The following is a 21977-nucleotide window of genomic DNA, read 5'->3' as shown; positions in this document are numbered from 1 at the left end:
ACTCGAAGGGAAGTTGGTGCCACATAGGTTGGGTCTCTGTGAGACCGCCATTTGGCCAATCGCTCCTCAGAGACTGTCATGATGTGAGCTCCTAGTTCGGCCATTGCAACGCGGTTTTCACACCAATGCTGTTCAAATTGACTTTGGCCCTCTGATAATCGCTTTAGTTGCTCTATCTCTAAGCGATTTGGTTGGCAGAGTGCATTATTGAATGTGACAATTAAGCGCAGTTCATCGGCTTCCTTGCCAGAGTTGAGTCGCATGCATTCATGCAGGAGCCTGTTATAGTGCTCGTCAAGATGTTCTTGCTCTTCCCAAGATAAGGGAAATAGCAAGTATTCTTCGAGCTGCTCTTTAGGGAATGCGCGCATGTCTGCCAGGACATAGACATGTGCGAACACCTTGAGTTTGGCATTCAAATCAGTTAAGCATTCGGTGACACTTCTATGTTCAACGAGGGCTTGCTCAGTTGCTATCTCATGCAAGGTTCTAGGAGTTTGCCTAGTCTTTAGCATAGCTGGGGGCTCAGGCCTAGATGAGCAGGATCGGTCAACGCTAGGATGTCTGACACTCTTGGGTTTTCCATGTTTCCCCTGAGGCTTCGTTATTGTGTCATGGTTTTCCTTGGATGTGACTGGTATAGGTTTGTCATCCTGTTGTGACAGAGTTATATCCACTCTTGACTGGTCAATGTAAGTTCTATTGTCAGTGGATTGAGTGTTGCAAGCAGCTAATGACTGCTTTGATTTTTCAAGGCACACGGATGTGTCTGAGGTTTCACTGCTATTAGGAGAGGCATCAGTGGGCTCATTGGTGGATGGACTCGATGCTTTATTCATCAGCTCTCCAGCGCTCTTCGTCTCAATGTTCTTGGGGTCCACAACCACCTGCAACTGTTGTTGTTTTCGCTATTTTCTCCTCTTTTTCTTGGTCAGTGAAGGTGCATCTCTCAATGACTTAGGACCCTAGACTAGGTCAATCGTTGATGTGCTTGGTTGGGCCTCAGCATTTTCTTTCTCTAGTGTGTCCTCGTGGGACCTAGTCGTGGCCTGCGGAATAGCCTTGCCAGGTTGCGTGGGTACAATTGTCTCCCTGTTGGAAGAGTCTAGCTCTTCCACCAATTCCCATGTGTTTAGCTCCTCCAGCCTAGGCTTTAGGCTCTTTGGAAGTGCTGGAGTTGTTAATGAAGTTGGTTGCGACACCTCCTCCACAGGTAAAGTACTAAGGACACATTCCGCAAGGGGCATTGTCATGGCCAAGGGCTGTGACTGCTGTGATCCTTGATTTGAAGTACTAGCAGCTAGTTCGGTGGACTTGCTACTATTGGTGGATTGTGGTGTTCGGTCCTTAGGGCGATCGGAAGTGGTCGTGTCTTTTGTTGCCCTCTGAGCATTCATCTGTGCAGATCGAGCATGAGTTGATCTGGTCACATTGGGTTGCACAGGCATATCCTTGGGCCGAGAGCTACGGCTAGTGTCATGTCCCCCCTCTTGGATATTTGGAAGCTTTGATGGAGATAGAGATTGGGAGTCAGCAGCCGCCATTGACGACCGCTGTTGTGCTTCTTGTGTCCATTTGGAGGAAGAGGATGTAGGAGATCTAGGACTCTTAGGTGGACTTGGCACTGGCTGAATGATTTGCTCGTGATTGTTAAACGATTCTGTCATTAGCTTTGTTGAGCAATCAGCCTTATCATGAGCGATGTTGTGCCTATGGTGCTCATTATCCTCTTGGGAAGTCAAAGGCTCCTTGGGCACTAATGGACCTTGTGCATGCTCGACAGTTACCTCCGATATCTGCTTGCTGAGCACGATAGGCTAAGGATCTAATTTTTGATAGGTCCTGTTTGGTTTCTTGATTTCAATCGTGAGGGGCTCAATCGCTTCAATATTTTCGATTCGAGACTTGGATTTTCGTTTAGGTTTCCTCCTACGCCTCTTTGCTTTTGACATAATTAGGGCTTCTGGCAGAGGTGGTTTAGCAGGGGGTTTTGGTACCCAAATCCATCGGTTGCCTGCATAATACCCTTGAGCACAAGCAATGCCTTGGAAATCCATCGAGGCATTGTGCTAGCTCTCCATCGATGCCTTCGTCTATAAGTCTTGGGCTTCTTTCGTGGTCTTCTACGATATCTGTAAGTCCTAATTCTATCCTTGGCCTTGTCTCCTGATCTTTTTGTTTCAAGTATGGCCTCACTCATTGGTTCTCTCCGTTCAACCTGCGCTTGCATCAACTCCTCCCACAACTCCTTGCTCTCATTACTAGGCTTGGCTGTTACGTCAGCGCCTTCCTTGCCTTTCCCCTGAGGTTCGATGAGGTCACCCTTGCTAAAGGTTGTGACTATCCTCACACCCAGTAGTGTCAGGTGTATCCTCTGAGCTACGTAGTCAGTCTCGCATTTGGTCGCCCTTTTGAAGGGTCTTCCCAGGAGGGTTTCCTTACCATATTTAGCACCATTTGGAGGAACATGAAATAGGATAGGCAAGCTCTCAGTTTCAATTGTTGCAAGGATATTGCACTTCCCTATGAGTGCTTGTGGAGGTCCCCCATAAGGGCTAAGAGTTACATTAGTCGGTGTCAGCTCTGGTTGGCCTAGTAGGGTCCATGCCTCATAGGTCAAGATATTAAAATCTGCTCCTTCATCAATTAGAGTATCGATAGTATGCTCTCTTTTCGCGGTGAGTTTGACCCTAAGATAAGCAGGTGTACTATGTCTTCATCTTTCGGGTCTTGGCTTGTAAATTTAAGCCTTCTGACAAATGCCCTTGAGTCCCCAACTGCACGACCAGATGTGGATTCTCCACTGATATCTTGGCTCGTTAGTGCAGTGCTATTCAAGGAGCATCTATTGTCAGGACTGTTGTATCTAGTCATTCTTGCTATTGTAGCTTGATGTTGTTGCTCTCCACTTTGACTAGATGCAGTCCGAATGCAACACATACATGTTTCTACAGTGTGCCCTTTTTGCCCTTATTGGCTAGATTGGCCCATTGAGGTTCTAGGGTCTCTGTTTCTCTCGATTCGGGCATGGGCTTTTGGCTTCTCTTTTGTCAGTGAGAATCTATGTTCATATAGAGCCGTTACTTCGCTAGGGTCAAATTTGGAGGACCTGTCACGGCGCACGTTTTCTCTCCAACCTACTTGGGGAGGTGCGGAGGGGGCAGAGCCCCTGTGGGGGTCCGAGGGGGCAGTCTCCCCCCGGCCCGCAGGGCCGTTACGATAAATGCCATACATGATCCGAGAGACCATTTATAGACAAATTTTGAACTACTTGCTCTTAGATTCACCCTAGTGATCGACATGTAATAGGATTTCAGCTCTATGTGGTCTCTTGGTCAATTTTACCGTCTTCAGGTAAAAATTTGAGGAAATCTAAATTCGGCCCAACAGGTTTGAATTATAAGCGCCGAATTCCCAATTCGGACCATCCGAGGGCCAAGTAGAAGGGGCCGTATGTAACTGTCCGAATGCCAAATTCGGCCAGTCCGAACCTAGATGTCCTAGGGTAGAGTGGGCCGAGGCCGAGTCAATAGGGCCGAGTGGGCTGAGGCCGAGTCAGGAGGGCTGAGTGGGCCGAATTCCAAGTTAGTTCGAGTGCTCACTTCGGACGAGCCGAGCGGTGGGTATTCGCGTGGTAGTGGGCCGAATGGTCTGAGGACCGAGTGGCTGAGAGTCGAGTCGGGTGGTCCGAGGGTTGATTCTAGGACTTGGCCCAGAATCGCCGTCACTCGGACATGCCGAGCGTGGTGTGTTTTTTCATCGGACCTCACAAAATTTACCGCGTCGAGCGTTGGGGACCTTCCCCCTAGTCAAGCAGCTCCAGATCCATCCTACTCATATAGGGGAAGGTATAGAATTACCTGGGCTGGGCAAATATCTCTCGGATGACAAGATCAAAGCGGATCCACTCAGAAGCTTTCCTCTTTTCTCCTGCTCTCCTGAAACCCTACAATGCACAATGTGGCCTTTCTTGCCACTCTTGGCCCTTATACCCCTTCCTGGGTATGGTATTAATGCCCCTAATCACTCACTTGCCGATGTTAGGCATCACAAGCGAACTTTTTACCATTTTTTGCACGATTTTTGTCCTCTTTTTGCCATGTTTTGCAATACTAAACCCTAATGCTTATTTTCTTTGTTTTTCTTTGTTTTCTCCTACTCTAATGCATCCAAATCACAAAGTAAATACCTATACTACTCCATCTCACAACATAAGTCTCAACAAAGCAAAAAAAACTACTTGCTAAGGAGATCGAATACCATCTTCAACCCCCTCACTTCCTACCTATCTCAAGCACCAGTTTGGGAAAAACCCTTACTTCGATGCTCGATTCCAAGTGCGCAAGCGCTCAAGGCTTGAATCCGTTGGTCACAGCAACGGAACCAAAATGTGGGAGCTTTCGCTCAACCGCCAAGACCCACGGACCACTTATTGTTTCAAGCGTTCCAAGTCGAGCACTAATGGCTACCTCTCACATAGCCGACGCACCATCCATATCTACGGGTGTAGTGAGCTTACCTCCGTGCCGTTTGAGTTACCTCCTCTCCCACGCACTCCAATAGCTCCACGATTCAAGTGGAAGCTTCAAGCAAGCTCCATCCTCAAGCTCCACGCTCCAAGCTCCATCACCATGAGCAAGAGAAGAGAAGAGAAGAAGAGAGGAGAAGATGGAGAGCTTCTCCACCCCAAAGGTCCCTCACCCTCATACACTCACTCCCTCACACTCTCACACTCCCTCTCTCAAGCACAAGCTCAAGCAAGCAAGAAGAAGAAGAAGAAGAAGACGAGGAGAGCTACTTGTGGCCACACACAAGAATGAGCTTCTCATTCACTTTTCAACTTTATATACAAAACCCTAAATCCCTTTTGGGCGGTCATCCCCTTTTCCCCTTTTTTACATGGCCGGCCATGGCCTAGGCCCTTTTCCCATTGTCCCTCTATCTTCCTAGCTTCCTTCCCACCGCTCGTCTACATTTACAAATTGGACGGGTGAGAGCTCGGCGTTCCTTGAATTAAACCATGATGCGCTTGCGCTCTTTCATAAAAGTTTTGACTTGCGCTTTTCCTTGTGCGCCTTTGTCTTCCGTTTCTCTTTGCCTTGGCCTTTGTCTTTGTCTTTTGTTTTAGCTTTCTGGATTTTCCACTGTCTGGCACTCTTTTACAAGATTTCAGGGTGCGCCTTTGTATTTTAAAATGCACCTTTCCCCTTTTGCATTTGCCTTGGACGTTTTAAGGTTGCCCTTGCACTTTTGGCATTTTCTCCTCTTCTTTCTTCAGTCGAGCTACATTTTTTCCGCCTTTGCCCTGCATCTTTTTTATTTCCTTTTGCTTTCTTCGTGTTGGAGTTAACAACAACCAATTTGGCCTTGTATGCTGGATTGGGTTGGCCAAGGGTACTTTTCAACTTATACACCCACTTGCAAGGCAAAGCCTTCTTGCCACTAGGCAAGGAAACCAAGTCCCACATATGATTCTTATGCAATGAGTCGATCTTAGACTCCATAGCCCTCTCCCAGGAGTGACAATTACCCTTTTGCATAGCCTTATCATAGGTGAGAGGCTCTCCTGCATCTGTAACCAAGACATAATCCATGTAGGGCTTATAATGGTCATGAGGTCATCTATCTCTAGTAGAATGCCTCAAGACAGATTGTGTTGCATGTCCAACATCTTGTCTAACATCCTGGCCATGAACATCGACTCCTAGTGCAAGCTGTCTAGTTGGCTATGTGAGAGCAGGGGGGGTCCTCCTAAAAGATAACCTTGTGCATCTCAACCACTTTCTCAGTCTGCTCATGCATCTTGTTTTCATGGACGACTACATCATGGCTACGGATGATTTTCTGTGCCTGTAGATGTCAAACACGGTAACCCATCTCACCTACATCTCCATAGCCAAGAAAAATGCATTTCACACTTTTTGGATCCAACTTATTGCATTGGTCCTTGGGCACATGGCAGAAGGCCTCACATCCAAAGACATACAAATGAGCATATGAGGGAGGCTTTTCTGTCCATATCTCCTTTGCAACTTGGAAGTCAATACCGCTATAAGGTGACATGTTAATGAGATGCACGATAATAGAGATTGCCTGAACCCAAAAATATTGTGGTAAACCTACCTGGCTAAGCATATTGCAAAATCTCTCTTGGATAGTCCTATTCATGCTCTCATCCATACCATTTTGGGGAGGGATGTAAGTGAAAGGTGAGAAGGATCGAAGCTTGCACGCGAGCTATGGCGGGAGAGCAAGAGCAAGAAAGAGAGAGACAAGAAATGGGAACTCCAATACTCACAATGTGTCACCGGGCCTTCCTTTATTCAAACTGTCACTAAAAGAATAAAGAATAAAGTGACGTGACAGGCGTCCGCCACCTGCAGTGTGTAGTGGCGAGTACTGTCAGTGTAGTAATACACGAGGCGGCACAGCGGAGGCACCTTTACCCCCAACAACCTCCCACTTAAAGGCGAATCTGCCCTAGTGAGAGAGAAAAGAAAAAAGAAAAGACAGTACAAATGTACATAGGTACAAGGGATGAGGAAAGGCGACATCTCATCCAACGCCCATCAACCTCCTGAGGAAGGCAAAGCGTTCAGTAGTGAGGCTCTTCGTGAGCAGATCTGTAGGATTCTCGTCAGTGGAGATCTTGACAAGGTCAACAGACCTGTCCTCCACGATACCACGTATGAAGTGATACCTCACCTCAATGTGTTTCGTCTTCGCATGGAAGACCGGATTCTTAGCCAACTGAATGGCACTCATAGAATCCGAATGCAGTGTAGGTGTAGCATCAATCCCAAGGTCAGCAACTAGACAGCCTAACCATATGGCCTCCTTGCAAGCCTCAGTGGCTGCAACATACTCGGCCTCAGTGGTAGACAAAGCCGTACACTTCTGAACCCTGGACATCCAAGAGACAGCCCCTCCAGCATAGGTGAATACATAGCCAGAAGTGGACTTCCTACTATCTGCATGTCCTGCATAATCGGAGTCAGTGTACCCCACGACCCCTGTATCTTGGCTGCCGTAGCAAATACACATATTTGATGTGCCCTTCAGGTACCTCATGATACCCTTCACGGCATCCCAATGTCTGCTGCCAGGTGTAGCCATATAGCGTGCCACAACACCAACTGCATGCACAATATCTGGACGAGTGGCTATCATGGCATACATCAAACTGCCCACGGCTAAAGCATAAGGGATCTTGGCCATCTCGGCCCTCTGCTCATCTGTCTGCGGACAATCGGCCTATGATACCTTCACATAAGAAGGTAATGGACAACCAATAGGCTTTACGTCCTACATGCGGAAGCGCTCAAGGACTTTATGAATGTACTCCCACTGTGAGAGATACAAAAGCCCCTGATGCCTATCGCGCTTAATGCACATCCCAAGTACATGTGAGGCCTATCCCAAATCCTTCATCTCAAAGCTCTTCTTCAGCTGAGATTTAAGAGCATCTACTCATCATGAGCTTTCCCTGCTATCAGCATATCATCAACATAGAGTACCAAGATAAGCAAACTACCATCACGGGCTTTCTTCGTGTAAAGACACCGATCCATAGCACTCCTATTGTAGCCCTGTGACTGCATAAAGGCATCAAACTTATGATACCATTCCCTAGGTGCCTGCTTCAAGCCATACAAGCTCTTCTTCAACTTGCACACTAGGTGCTCCCTGCCAAGTTCTGCAAAGCCCTTAGGCTGATCCATATAGATCTCATCATGCAAGTCCCCATGTAGAAAAGCCGTCTTGACATCCATCTGATATAGATCTAAGTCAAGCTGTGCAACCAAAGCCAAGACTAAGTGCAGGGTGGTCATCTTAACCATAGGAACAAAAACCTCATCAAAGTCCACACCATGTTCCTGCTTAAAACCCTTTGCTACCAATCTAGCCTTGTATGCCGACTTGGGGTGTCCAGGGGTACTTTTCAGCTTGTACACCCGCTTGCATGGCAAAGCCTTCTTGCCCTTAGGCAAGGCAACCAAATCCCAAGTCTCATTCTTATGCAGGGAGTCTATCTCAGACTGCATAGCCCTCTCCCAGGAGTGACTGTCACCCTGTGCATAGCCTCATCATAAGTGAAAGGCTCTCCTGCATCTGTAACCAAAACATAATGCATAGAGGGCTGAAATCTGTCAGGTGGACGTCTGTCTCTAGCAGACCGTCTCACCGCAGGCTCTGCTGCCTGTCTAACTGCCTCTCCAGCACCCTGGCCCTGTGGAGGAACTGCTGCAGGCTGTACTACTGGCTGTGCTGGAGCTCTAGGCTCTTCCTGAAAGATCACTCTGCGGATCTCAACCACCTTCTCAGGCTGCCTGTGCATCTTGTCTTCATGGAAGACGACATCATGGCTACGCACTATTTTTCGTGCCTGCGGATCCCATAGGCGATAGCCCATCTCTCCTGACTCACTGTAGCCAAGGAATATGCATTTAATGCTCTTTGGATCCAATTTACTCCTCTTGTCCTTGGGCACACGGCAGAATGCCTCACATCCAAAGACACGGAGATGCGCATAAGAGGGTGGCTTACCAGCCCAAACTTCCTCTGCAACCTGGAAATCCAATCCACTGGAAGGTGATCGGTTTATGACATGCATTGCCGTACTAACTGCCTCAACCCAAAAACTCTGTGGTAGGCCTGCATGGCTAAGCATAGAGCAAACACGCTCCTGAATAGTCCTGTTCATGCGCTCAGCCAAACCATTCTGGGCGGGGGTGTAAGGGGCGGTCAACTGACGCTTAATACCCCTGTCATCACAAAACTGCTCAAAAGCACGTGAGACATATTCTCCCCCATTGTCAGTCCTAAGGCATTTCAGCCTATACCCAGTCTGGTTCTCAACAAGAGCAAGCCAACGCTGAAAGACTGCCAAGACATCGGACTTCTGCTTTATGGGATAAGCCCACACTTTCCCAGAAAAATCATCAATGACCCATAGACATGCAAGGCATAGGCCCACAAACATCTGAATGCACCAAAGCCAAGGGCTCACTCATGCATGGCCTACCCGATTTCTTATGCGTAGACCTATTCTGCTTACCATAAAGACAATGATCACACGAGTCAAAACGTGCATAGTCCAAAGGCGGAAGATACTGCAAACCAGATAACATTTTCATTCCCTTCAAAGACATATGCCCAAACGGGCATGCCAAAGTGATACATGTGGGATAGAGCCCATTGCCAAAACATGGTCTACAGAAGACCCAGATACAACAAGAGGATAGAGGCTGCCAGCCTTGGTGCCTCTAGCAAGCGCAAGTCTGCCTTTGGTAATCTTCCAGGCAGAATCCCCAAAACAGACATGAAACCCTGCATCATCCAACTGTCCTGCAGACATAAGACTGCGCGTAAGCGTAGGTACATGACGTATATCCCTAAGCAAAAAGGAACTGCTAGTGGAAAACTGCAACTGAATATCTCCACAGCCCACAATATCAAGAGACCTGTCATCTCCAAGTCTGACTGATCCAGATACACTACGGTAAGAGTGAAACCACTCACGGTAAGGCGTCACATGGAAGGACGCACCTGAATCCAATAACCAGCACTGTGCATACATACTAGGTGTCTCAGTCAAGTGTGAAGCATCAGAAGAACTAGCTGCAAGTATGAACTCATCACTACCATCGGAATCCTTGGTCTGCATGACATTAATTTCTTCAATCTTGACGCTGGACTTCGCAGGTACTATGCTGCGATCAGAGGACTTCTCCTGCACTTTATCTTTCCCCTTATCCTTGCGCTTCTCATTGCGCAACTCATGACACTGTGGTCTAATATGGCCCTTTTTCCCACAATGATGACAAGTGACATTTGCATTGCGCCCACGCGACTCACTACGCGACTTGCCACGAGATTTAGACCGACCCTTCTGCGAGTCACGGCCTCGGCCATTACCACGGTCATACCTGTCATTCCTGCCTCTAACTATCAAAGCATGACTACCACGAGAGGCATCCAAGTTTTTGCGATTCACCTCTTCCTGAAGAAGAGCACTCTCAACATCTGCCAATTTTAGAGTAGCACTAGAGGCACAAAGAGCAGTGCGGAATACATCCCATGACTCATTCAGAGTCCCAAGCAAGAAAAGAGGAGTTACTTCCTCTCCAAAGGTGATATCTTGCGAAGTCAGGTTCTTCAGTATAGCATGGAACTGGCTCAAGTGAGCAGACATAGTCGCATTATCCTTCATGCGCAGATCCATGAGCTGCTTCAACCAGTACATTTGACTCGCCAGACTTTTCTTATCATAAAGATTCTTGATCTTATTCCATAGATCCCATGCACTCTGTGCTTCCTCAAATACATTATAATGTACCTATTTAGTGAGAGACAATACAATCGTGGACTTGCGTAGCTCATCAAGTTCAAGCCAGTCGTCATTGTCCATAGTTTCAGGCTGCTCCCCACTCAACCGAAGTGGCTTAATCTGAGATTTCTGCACCAAAACCTGCCATATTTGACTCTTCCAGTAAGAGTAGTTGGTACCATCCAACTTTGTAATGTTAAAGATGGCACTATCATGTGAAGATGACGCCATTATGCAGGCTGGAAATGCCCAAACAGTCCAAAACTGCTTGCTGTTTTACTGCAGAAACTGCCCAAAAATGACCAAAACGGGGTCCAAAGGGCGAGCAAAGTGTGCCAAAAGTTTCTGCCCACTTAGTACTAGGTGCGCTACACCAAATTAGGATATTTCAGCATGAAAAGTACACCTCAGTCCACCAATAACTGCTTGCTGTAATAAATTGCAGGTATGCAGTCTAGAGAGCAAACTGTCCCAAAATAGGATCCAATGTCAAGCAAACAATGCTAGGTCCAAAGCCGGCATGAAACGGACATAAGCAAGGCCAATGACAGTGAAAAGAACATGAGCTCAACACCGAAGCATGTCAAAATAACATCTGCCAGTGAAAGGCACACCCCCAGACACTCTAGGCAAAGTGTTCCTGTAACTGCCAAAACCTGACACAAATAGGTGTCTGCTCAAAGAGAAAGATCCAAATATGAGACTCAGCTCATAAGCATCCTGTGAACCAAGAGTACATCAATGCATATCCATAAAGATCGGAGTATGATCCCAAAGTCTCAATGCGTATGTAGCTGCTCAAGACATAAACTGCTCCAAATACATGTAAGTGCTCCAATAGCATGCAACTGTCAAAGGTCAAGCAAGCATGTAAAATGCTCCCACTGGCACAAAAGGCGTACAAAGCGAGCTCAGAAGCTCAAACAACCCAAGAGAAAGCACCAGTGATAAGTGACCCTGCCAATGCATCAAGCGCATCCAAGAGAGCATGACATACATGAAGCACTGGTCGTATGAACCATGAAGCAATACATAAGCCCAAATAAGCTCTCGGTCAACTCAATGACATCCAAATAGCAACCAAGATTAGTGATCAAGTAAGTTAGGAATGCTCAAATACATCCAAATCCAAGCTCCAAATGTTGGTATGGCATACACGAACCAAATAGCATATGTCACGAACCAAAGCATGTAATGCAAAATCCTAACTGTCAAGTAGAGACATGAGGCATAGGCGGTCCACGAGCATGCCAAGTCGGTCCAAATGCCAGTGAAGACGGGGAGCTAATGCGAAGCTCAAAAGCATCCCATAATCTCATACATATGCTCCAAGCCGTCCCCAAATGTCAGAGACATCATGCCAAAGCTCAAAGCATACATCCGGTATCGGTAGGTAAGTGCCAAAGCATGTAAAGTACCTTCAGCCCTGTATTATTCCAGCATGTATTTACTGTTCTAAACAGTAGATTTCAGCCCCGAATTCAAGCCAAAATCATGGTCAAACCAAATGCATACATCCCCAATACATCCGGGTAGGAAGTAGACTGCATACGGGCATCAAATAAGGTAACCGAAGTAGAGTATAAGCATCAAATGCCAATGCCAAGTGTGGCTGCCCTGTTTCCAGCACTGTATAACAGTAAATAACAGTCCCAAATTAGCCAATATTTCAGGCCAAAATCATGGCATAATCATGTGCATACATTCCCAAGGCACTAGGCATCATGTAGACCGCATACGGGCATCAAATAGCACAATCGGAATGGAGTATAAGCAACAAATGCTAATGCCAATGGTGCTGCCCTGTTTTCAGCCTGCTATGACAATTTATGACAGTCCCAAAACTGAAGAGATCAGCCCCGAATGATCAAGACCAATGCCCAAAGCTTGAATGACATCAAACATGAAGTCTATAGCCCTCTTGATCAAGGTAGAGAGCAAGAAGCAATGGCCAAGTGTGGAGCTGAAGTAGATGAGTACTCACAGCCTGGAAAAAAATGATGGAATCTGCCCTGTTGGTGCTGAACTTGCTGCTGCTCCACATGGGCTGAAAAGGGGGTAATGGGGGGCTCAAGAAGGGCCTATCAAAGGCATATATGACAAGCCTCTTTGAGCCTTGATAGGTGTAAGGCACAATATGAGGGGAATAAGCTTCAAGGGTTTGAAGCCATGGCTGCCCTGCTATTTGCAACCTGTAGACTGAAATAAAACCCTGAAAGAATGATCAAATACCTCAGTATCAATGCCTTGAAGGTGCCTCAATAGGCCGGGAAGGTGCTCGGGAAGCCGGGGAGTGACAGGAGCTCGGGGAGATCGGATATGGCTGCCGGGATGGAGATCCAATGCGTGAAGGGAGTTGATGCGAAGGTAGAGAAGCACCGAGTCGAGCTCGAGCAAGAGAATGCCAAGCTCTGATACCAGTTGAAAGGTGAGAAGAATCGAAGCTTGCACGCGAGCTATGGCGAGAGAGCAAGAGCAAGAAAGAGAGAGACAAGAAATGGGAACTCCAACAGTCACAATGTGTGACCGGGCCTTCCTTTATTCAAACTGTCACTAAAAGAACAAAGAATAAAGTGACGTGACGGGCGCCCGCCACCTGCAGTGTGCAGTGGCGGGTACTGTTAGTGTAGTAATACACGGGGCGGCACGGCGGAGGCGCCTTTACCCCCAACAGTAAGGGGTGGTCAACTGATGCTTAATATGCCACTCATCACAAAACTGCCCAAAGGCACATGACACGTACTCAACCCCATTATCTATCCTTAGATATTGCAGCCTATGCCCAAACTGATTCTCTACCAGAGCAAGCCAACGCTAAAAGATGGCCAAGACATCAGATCTTTGCTTTATGGGATAAGCCCAAACCTTACATGAATAATCATCAATAAATGTGACAAAGTACTTCACACCCCCTAATGACTTATAGGGTATGGGTCCACATACATTTGAATGCACAAGAGCCAAAGGCTCACCCATGTGTGAAATACCAAACTTTTTATGCGAATATCTAGTTTGCCCGATATGTAAATAGTGATCACATGGCTCAAAATGCAAGTAGTCAAAAGGCAAAAGATACTACAAAGCGCTAAGCATTTTCATTCCCTTAAGCGATATATGCCCAAGACGAGCATGCCAGAGAGATACACATGGGATAGAACCCACTAACAAAAGATAGTCAATAAAGCAAGATACAACCAAGGGGTAGAGGCTGCTAGACTTGGCACCTTTTGCAAGAACAAGCTTGCCATGAGTTATCTTCCATGCAAAATCACCAAAGCATATATGATAAGCTGCATCATCAAGTTGCCCAGTAGACATAAGGCTTTTAGTCATCAGTGTGGGTACGTGACGTATATTATGCAAGCATAGCGATAGTGCTACCAGGGGAAATTGTGGAGTGACACCACCAATGCCAACAATAGCAAAGACTGATCATCACCTAAGCACATAGAACCAAATACATTGCGATAGGTATGAAACCACTCATTGTAGGGGGTCACATGAAAAGACGCAACCGAATCCAAGAGCTAACACTTTGCATGCATAGACTGAGCCTTGGTCAACTCTGAGAGGCATCACATGAAGAGGTTGCTAATATGTAGTCACCATTGTACTCCTCAAGCTACATGACATTTATCTCCTCAATCTTTATGCTGGACTCTATAGGTATAATACTGCAATCATTGGATTTCTTCTGCACTTTCTCTTTTCCCTTTTCTTTGTGATGGCACAGTGACCGTATGTGTCCTGCTTTCCCACAATAATGGCATGTAAGATCAGACTTACATCCACGGGACTTGCTGTGTCCACATGACTTAGACCGGGACTTCTAAGAGTCCTTCCAATGACGATCATTATCTTTCTTGCCACTTCTACCACCTCTAACGGATAAAGCATGTGAGCTATGAGAAGCATCATTGTTTTGCCTCTTAATTTCTTCAATTAAAAGAGCACTCTCTACATCTTTCAATTTTAGCCCATCAAGTTTGTTGGTACAGATCGTAGTGCGAAATATATCCCAAGACTCAGGTAAAGTGCCAAGCAGAAACAAAGGATACAGATTATCCTAAAACTCAATATCTTGTTGAAGCAAATTCTTCATGATAGAATGGAACTAGATAAAGTAAGTAGAGAACAGAGTCCCCTCCTTCATGCGGAGATCCATCAATAGTTTTAAGCCAATACATCTATGAAGCAAGGCTTTACTTTACATAAAGTTCCTAAATCTTTTCCCATAGATTCCATGCACTTTGATCTTCATCTTCAACAACATTATTGTGGACCTCTTTAGAGAATGATAAAATGATAGTGGACTTGCATACTGCATCTAAATCAGCCCAATCATCATCATCCATGTTCTCGGGTTTAATACCCTTATTTCTAAGTGGCTTAATATACAATTTCTACACCAAAACATGCCATATTTGAGATTTTCAGTAGCCATAGTTGGTGCCATCCAACTTGGCAATGTTAAACAAAGCCATATCTTTGAGATGACCAGCCATAATGAGTCAAGTAGAGGTAGACACTGTAGAAAATAGATTACTCTAATTAGCAGAAAACAGGCCAAAACCACTGCCAAAACAGGCTGAAAATAAGACCAAATGCAAAAATGACCAGCTGTCCACCAAATATGACCAAAAGGGTGTCAAATAGTAATGATTGCCCTTAGTAAATGCTCATGGCCTACAATTTATAGTTTGTTGTAATAAATCACAACAGTAGGTAAAAGAAGCCAAAAGTGGAGCTATCATTGATACATGACCAATTGCAATTGCCAAGAAGCAAATACATCTAACAGTGAGTGAAAAGAGCAATGGGCAAGCAGGGTGCCAGAAAAGGTACATCTCATAGACATAAAAATCATGCATGTAACAAGTCTCGGGGTAACAAAAGAAACCAATCATAGGCACAACAATTGATAGAGCAATGTAAGTAAAGCTCAATACAGAGCCATTCAAGATGCATACATAACTAACACCACCATGATAGAGATAGGTGCTTGCCTAAGAGTAGGGTCAGATTAGCCCACTAAGCATGAACTGCATACATGAAGCACAGGGAGAGCAAATACATGTCAATGTCCCACAATCTCAAGCTCAACTACAAAGCCAAAGCTCTATGTATATCCAAATAGGCTAGAATCTCCCACAAGAAGGAAAGCCAGATGTAGACGGAGCAAGCACATTGAACTTCCAAAGTCAAGCAAATGGCAACCAAATAGAGTTTCCAAGTTATCCAAAATGCTCAAATGCAATCACAGATGAAGCCCTAAATGTCGATCAGACATAGACATTCCAAGTAGCATCCATTTCTGACATAAGCATCAAAGCATGAAGCCTAGATGTCAAGCATAGACAATAGGCATAAATTGTCACAAATAATGCTAAGTGTAGGCCAATGCCAGTTAGTGTAGACCAAAACATAGCTTAATCACTGCTCAAAAGCATTATGCAATCTAAACAAAGCATTTTCCAACCTCCATATACATCCGTATGGTCAAATGAATCACCCAAGAAGCACCCATAATAAGCAATAGAGGTAGAGCATACACTAACCAAATACGCTTTAGCCCTAGTCATTATAGTAGTAAATTCACTATCAAAACTGAGTAAATCAGTCCTCAAATCAAGCTTAAAGCCACCTCAAATCACGGGCATATGATATATCAGTGTACTAGCATCAATGGTACACATCAGTAGTGCATATAGAACACTTGAATCATAGCCAGGAGCAATAGGCATATAAAATCCATGTTAAAAGAGGTTCAACCCTGTTGTATATAGCAGTGAATACACTGTCAAATGAATCTATTTCAATACCAAAATCAACTCTAAATCCAACCCATAACATGAGCATATCATTCCATTACATGTAAACGTCACCCTAGCATAACTGGGTATCATAAGACCAATAAAGTTAACCATAGAAACATCAAACAAGGTGCTCCCTTGTTTTATGACAGTCTGTGGACTGTTATACAATAGTCAAAACTAAAGCTTAACACTCAAATCAAATGCTAAGAGTGGAAGGATCAATGCCAAGCATCAAAACAACTAAGTGTATAAGTGCTTGTATAACTGCCCAAGGAAGAAGATATGTTGTAGGAGATGAAAAATGTGAGCTAATGCTAAAAAAGGGCTTGTTCCATGCAACATGATGTTGCACCAACAGGGTGAGGGCTATGGGGGGCTGCTCCCACTTGCTTGACAAGGCTCAAAGAGTGCCTAAGAAGAATGCAACTGATAGGAAGCTCAAATGGAGTGGCTATGGCCACCAATAAAGAGATGATTGTTGTAGGTATTTGATTGGAAGTTGAGAGTGTACTGGACCAAGCTCAAGCTAGCGAAGAAGAAGGCTTTGATACCAGTTGAAGGGAGGTGAGCCCTAAAGTGGAAGCATGAGTGGGAGCAAGAGCTATGGTGGAAGGAGCAGGAGCAAGAGAGAGAGAGACTCCAAATGTGGGAACTCCAATAGTCACGATGTGTGACCGGCCTTCCCTTTATTCAAATGTCATTGAAAGAATAAAGAATAAAGTGATAGTGATGGGTGCCCACCGCCTGTAGTGTACATGCGTGGGTACTATCAGTGTGGTAAAACACGGGTGGCTAGGTAGAGGCACCTTTACCCCCAACAATGTTTTAACTGGTACACCTAGGAGACAGAGCCACACTCAAACCAATGTAATGGTAGCTACATTGGCATTTTCCCCTCCCATTATACCACCATTGAACAAGCAACCTTGCCATTCTAAGTACTTGTAGATCAACATAAGCTCAAGTTAATAGTATATCTTGTAAAGTGGATTCTTTTATACTTGTTTTAAGGTTTTTTATATAATTTTCATGAAATAGAGATTTTTCCTTTAAGTGCATCACATTTACATTCACATACTATCACACAAAATCAACACCTTTGACTAGATAAGATGTTGCTCCTCTCTCTCTCTCTCTATGATGCTCCTCAAGGGGTTGCCACAGTGCAAGCATGTATTGACTCTTGCTTGCACTCTTATATTGCTATGGTTAATACTACCTAGTCATGATCTTGCGCCTTCTCTCGATTGATGCTGTGTATCGTCTATGTGATGCAGTTTGTAGTCTAGAGTGTGATACATATTGCATGATGAAGCTCATAGACATGATCTCTGTTGAGGTAGGGATGTGCACTATTGCAGCATTGTATGTGCGATGCTAGCACATTGTTTATCATGGTAGAGAGAGAGAGAGAGAGAGAGAGAGAGAGAGAGAGAGAGAGAGAGAGAGAGAGAGAGAGAGAGAGGGGGGGGGGGGGGGATGTGTACTATTGTAGCATTGTATGTGCGATACTAGCACATTTTCTATCAGGGTAGAGAGAGAGTGAGAGAGAGAGAGAGAGAGTGAGAGAGTGAGAGAGAGAGAGAGAGAACCATGTGACCAATTTTAAAATATTTGTGCAATTTTTAATTGTTGTTTCATTTGCCTTTAAATTTAAAAATTGAATTTTTATGTTATTAATATAACATTGATTGGTATCTCAGGCCTAGATGAGATTGCAAGAGAAATTCCTACCTACCATTTGTGCAGGCATTTCAATACCTTTTTATGCAGATTGTTTTACGAGTGACATGTGTTGTGTTACTACGTGACACCTCTTGTCCTCGAGCATGGTATGTCTCAATTGCACTCAAGAAAAATTCCTCCACATTGGCGACAATGGGAGCATCATGATCTATGCTGCTTTGCTACATGAGTTGAAATGAACATCTACCTAGGTATTTCTTTACCTTCATCATATAAACAATTTTGTTCTTTGATGTGCACAATAAATATTCTCTACCTAATGTTGCTTTGTGATCTTGCAGCCCATTGCATATTTTGTGAGAATGAGAAGTCTAATAACAATGCTTCAATTGCAAGTTCATCTCCTGTAGATGTGGAAAGGAGGACACTTGCTGCCGTTGATAGCAATGCTGGCAAAATAAAGCTATTTAAAGACTAAATGATAGTTTGGACATTTGTTCAGACGAAGACGATAGACCATGTGCTTCCGTCTCCCACCCAACTAGCAGCCACCATGTGTAACGGAGTGTTCAGACGATGTGGCAAGTAGAGGAGATCACGTGTCCACGTCATGCCCGAAACTATCTCAATTTCTTCCGACCCCCCCCCCCCCCCCCCGCCCCTGCTCGAACGTTGAGAATCTGACAGGCCAGCATTTGGCAACCTATTAACAATAATGATTTGACATAAACGGCTTGATTTTTAAGGTTTGAGAGATCCCAATGTTAAAAAATCAAACTAATAGCTTCAACGTTTGAATATTCTAACGTTATTTGTAGCACTATAAAGGAAACCCTTTCCTTTGTTGTCACACATTTCTTCTTCTTTCTCTTGAAGTTTCCCTTGGAGTTTACAAAGCTCGACATTAGTCACTTGAAGGTAAAGCGTGCCACCATATGTGTATCATTTCCAAAGCTTTTTTTTTTCTTTACCTTCTTGAAAGTATCTTCTTATGTTTATAGGTGCAAGCACAAGTGCACGTGTGACACGAAGGTACCTTTACTTTTCAAGCCCATATATCAAAGTGCATAAGTGGACACTTATCTACCTCTTTGTTAATTGGCTCCCTTTTTTCTTTTATTTTTAGGTAATATGGACAAATGCCAATTCGATTCCCATGTTGATGGTGAAGAGAACTCTATCTCTCAACCCATGTTCTCTCAATCCACTTACTATCCTTACTCAACCTCTCCTTTCTCCATGCCCCCCAATGGCTTCACCCCATGTTTTGAAAAGAAAAAAGAGAGGATGATGGGTTCTTTTGTGGCCACAATAAATAACTAGGTGTAGGGTCTATGCTATATGTAAGTAATGTGTTTAGTCTCGTTACACACCGCAATGTGGACAGCCATTTCCAAAAAAAGAGAGCGTTCGCCGATGACGTGTCGCATTATAACAAGCCACGAAATTCACAAATGCTGAACACTTTGGGGCAGGGGATCTCGCCTGTCCTAAATCTCATCCATGCACAACGCTCTAGGTGACAAGGTGACAAATTTAGTTCATTAAAAAAGTATGATGTACCTGATAGCAATTGAACCATTGCCGATGAGCGATGGTCTAAGGCATTATTACCACTAGGCCATCCATTGTTTTGTGAAAAGCAACTTGCAATTTAGTGTGTAAAGGTAGTAAAGGACAGATTGCATGCTATCCCTGCCGTCCGGGGTAGTGTGTACCCGCCCTTAGGCCTAGTTCAGACGAAGATGATAGACCATGTGCTGCCGTCTCCCACCCAACTAGCAGTCACCATGTGTAACGGAGTGTTCAGACGATGCGGCAGGTAGAGGAGATCACGTGTCCACGTCATGCCCGAAACTATCTCAATTTCTTCCGACCCCCCCCCCCCCCCCCTCGCCCCCGCTCGAACGTTGAGAATCTGACAGGCCAGCATTTGGCAACCTATTAACAATAATGATTTGACATAAACGGCTTGATTTTTAACGTTTGAGAGATCCCAATGTTAAAAAATCAAACTAATAGCTTCAACGTTTGAATATTCTAACGTTATTTGTAGCACTATAAAGGAAACCCTTTCCTTTGTTGTCACACATTTCTTCTTCTTTCTCTTGAAGTTTCCCTTGGAGTTTACAATGCTCGACATTAGTCACTTGAAGGTAAAGCGTGCCACCATATGTGTATCATTTCCAAAGCTTTTTTTTTTCTTTACCTTCTTGAAAGTATCTTCTTATGTTTATAGGTGCAAGCACAAGTGCACGTGTGACACGAAGGTACCTTTACTTTTCAAGCCCATATATCAAAGTGCATAAGTGGACACTTATCTACCTCTTTGTTAATTGGCTCCCTTTTTTCTTTTATTTTTAGGTAATATGGACAAATGCCAATTCGATTCCCATGTTGATGGTGAAGAGAACTCTATCTCTCAACCCATGTTCTCTCAATCCACTTACTATCCTTGCTCAACCTCTCCTTTCTCCATGGCCCCCAATGGCTTCACCCCCATGTTAACATCCCCCTCACTTACCCCCCCCCCCCCCCCAACAGGCTCCTAAACCACCAATCTCTTCTCCTCAAGCACCTCCTAAACCACGGAGCCCTTCTTCCCAAGCATCTTTATCTACCTCACAAACCATGGAGAATGGTCCTAGTCTAAACCAAAAGGCTTCTTAAACCCCCCAAAATTCGTGCTAAACCTTCAAAGAAGAAGGCCTTAGAGCTCGATAATGAAGTAACAAAATGTGCTTCATCAAAGAAGCAACGTACCACAAAGAAGAAAGGTGTAGTGGACCTCATCGATGGTGATGACAATGACACAAAGGGGAAAGGCAAGTGGAAGGATTTTTGGGTCGACCAACTCATTCATGTTCGAGGTGGCATGAATGAGAAATTTGGAAACCCCCAAAAACAAGGTTTGAACCTTTGGGCCAAAGTAGCAGACAAATTGTCTTCTACTTACCATGACTTTGACAAAGAAGCTAAAGCATGTTGAAAAAAGTGGGCTGCAGTATTAGGTCAATACAGGATTGATAAGGCTCATAATTTAGTGTTTGGAAACGACAAGCGTCGCACTTGCAAGTGGTATGATGTGGTGGATAAATACTATCATAATAGGGCATCCGTCATTTGTGTCTCCCATGCGGCATCTACCACCTCTAACCATAATGTGGGTGTATGAAGGGGGAGACAACTATTGAGGGAGACACTCAAGCAAACCAAAGCAAAATTCAACCATCTTTGTCTTCATCTCGTCATACCAGTCCTAAATGTGAAGATTCTTTGGCTAACATGGCCGAAACTGGTCGAGCACTTCTTGATCATCTCAAGGAGACCTCACTTCGACAAGAGGCGATAGAGAATAAGTGCCTAGATATCCTTGCACAATTCCAAGCTACCATGACTGGATTTCTTGATCAAGCTAGTAAATAAGTCAAAATAACTTGTAATGATTGAATCTTTATTAACATATTAACTTGTCAATAGTTAGCTTGTGCTATCAATGCCTGCTATAAAAAATAACATAAGGGAATATTTAATCTCACTAATATATATGTGTGTATTGAAGACCTAATACAAGGGAATAATTCTTCTCACTAACATAGATGTGTGCATGCAGGTTAAAATGGTAACCTCCAAAAAGATGGCCTTATTTTGTGCATGGTTGTGCTCCTTGGCAATCACAAAAATGTGGTTGCATCTAATTCAGTGTATGGGCCGTTCAAGAAATGTTGCAAAGACAATTAATCGTATGAAGGGCCATGAGCATAGAAAGGCTTAGGCTTATGCACGTCCACAACATTTTCTTGAACATTACTTGCTAGGTTCTTACTCGGCAAGTATGTTTAAGCGATGACTTTTCATTACTTGTGTGGTAAACTTGCTCCACAAATGGAAACGAAAACTACTAATATGTGAGCCACTTTAAGTATTGGTACACGTGTTTGTCTTGCTCTTCATAGATTGGCCTTTGGCACATCATTAGAGGTCTTAACAGATTTGCATGGGTGTGCAAAGAGCACTGTTTGTGGCATAGTCATAGACTTTTGTAAGGCCATCCTCAAATCGGGCTTAAGGGATGCATATATGAGGTGGCCATCTCAAGCTCGATTTGAGAAGTTAGCCAGGGAATTTGAGGCCTTGAAAGGTAT

General features: G+C 44.5%; 1 pseudogene; it reads left to right on the top strand.

Moving 5' to 3' along the window:
* The first annotated feature begins 19645 nt into the window (after nt 1-19645).
* LOC148030342 (uncharacterized) lies at nt 19646-21258 on the top strand (annotated as a pseudogene).
* The last annotated feature ends 719 nt before the right edge of the window (nt 21259-21977 follow it).

Source organism: Lygodium microphyllum, chromosome 10, assembly GCF_053477565.2.
Source record: "Lygodium microphyllum isolate KBCC chromosome 10, Lygodium_microphyllum_v1.1.10, whole genome shotgun sequence".
Lineage (NCBI taxonomy): Eukaryota > Viridiplantae > Streptophyta > Polypodiopsida > Schizaeales > Lygodiaceae > Lygodium > Lygodium microphyllum.
This window is presented reverse-complemented; position numbering and strand designations above follow the sequence as displayed.